At 51.3% G+C, this 1,430-nt stretch overlaps 1 protein-coding gene across 1 annotated transcript in view; it reads left to right on the top strand.

The window, feature by feature from the left end:
- alpha-Man-IIb (alpha-Mannosidase class II b) overlaps window positions 1-1,430 on the top strand; it is a 239,758-nt gene that overhangs the window by 44,141 nt on the left and 194,187 nt on the right. The window lies entirely within an intron of this gene.

The raw sequence follows: 1,430 nt of genomic DNA on the forward strand, positions 1-1,430 counted from the left end.
CATTTTCCTTATTTGCATCTTATGTTATCAACTTTCGCTGATATCAAGCATTTTCAATAACTTGTTGTACAAACCGAGATGGTCCCTTGTGAGCCGTTTGCCGCTACCAACGGGCGCCCAGTTAGTTTTCCGCTTCCTTTTTGAAGGTGCACGGTTGTGTGCACTTCTTAGCTTTTTTCTTGAAGCGTCGGTGGTAGAAACACATGCCCCCATCTCCTTGCTTTTTTCTATAACGACTTTGAGAGCGATCCCGCCTTTTTTCTTTCGCGGGTACTCGTGAGAGCCGACCTTTTAAACTGGCCACTTGCTTAGTCAGTTCCTCAATTTGCTGCTCCATGACGTCGGTTGTATACTGGCGACAGTTGCTGCTCTGCCGGAGAACTCGTGAATTTTGTCTGCCTGTTCTGCTACTTCATCTAGGTTATCCGCGAATCTGGTGGCCAAGATAGCTTGTAGCTGTGACGGTAATCTGCCCATCCACAGTGTTCTCAGCAGTTGCTCCGCGATGGTCGAGCTGGCTAGGGCTTGCAAGTGACGCAGGAATTGCGATGGTCTGCGATCGCCTATTTCCTCGTGCTCGAGTAGTTAGCGTATCTGTTGCTCCTGTGAAATCGATAGCCGTTGTATGAGAGCTTTCTTAATGTTTTCGTACTTGTCGTACTCCGGGGGCTTGGTGATCAGGTCCTTGATTTCTTTTGCATGCTTCGTTTCTATGTGCGATAAGACTTAAACATATTTAGTAGCATCGGCCGTAATGTTGCTCAAGGTGAATTGTCCCTCTAGTTGTGCGAACCATAGCTCGGGTTCGTCTGCCCAGAAAGGAAGTATTTTCACCGCCACGCGATGAATTTGCGCGCTCGCCTCGGCTTGCGGAGGGTTTTGTGTGTCGGGCATAGTGTACAGAGAGCTAATCACGTCGGGGTCACCACTTTTGTGGAAGGGTGCCGCTGAATAAAGGGGATTCCACAAATTAAATTAGATTGCTCTTTATTGTACACTATATACAGGAGTACCTTTCGGTACTAATGGTAAGTTTTTATGGTGCCTTGCGGCGCGTGTGCGTGTGTCAGTGTGTACTGTCAAACACTATTCCTCGGAGCCATCGGAGTCCGTCCCGAAGAGCTGTAGGGATAACCGAGGGTTTACCCTTTTCCTCTTTCGTCGCCCTGGTGTCCTCGGCTTTGCTGGTGTTGGCGGCAACGGGCTAATTGACGGTCCTACTGCGACGTCGTTGAGCTCCTCCGGCAGCGGCAGCGGTAGCGATGGCAGCGGAGGCCACCAGGAATCCGTCTGCGTCTCAGTGGTAGCGGATGGCCGTCGTCGAGGATCCCTGACGGGGATAACCTTCCGCTGGAGCTCCTCAGGCTCGAGCTTCCACGGGAAGAATGCGACTCCCGGATCGAGAGGCCTCTCCTGGGGAAGTTCCCCAG

This window comes from Trachymyrmex cornetzi, unplaced genomic scaffold, assembly GCF_001594075.2.
Source record: "Trachymyrmex cornetzi isolate Tcor2-1 unplaced genomic scaffold, Tcor1.1 scaffold376, whole genome shotgun sequence".
Classification (NCBI taxonomy): Eukaryota; Metazoa; Arthropoda; class Insecta; order Hymenoptera; family Formicidae; genus Trachymyrmex; species Trachymyrmex cornetzi.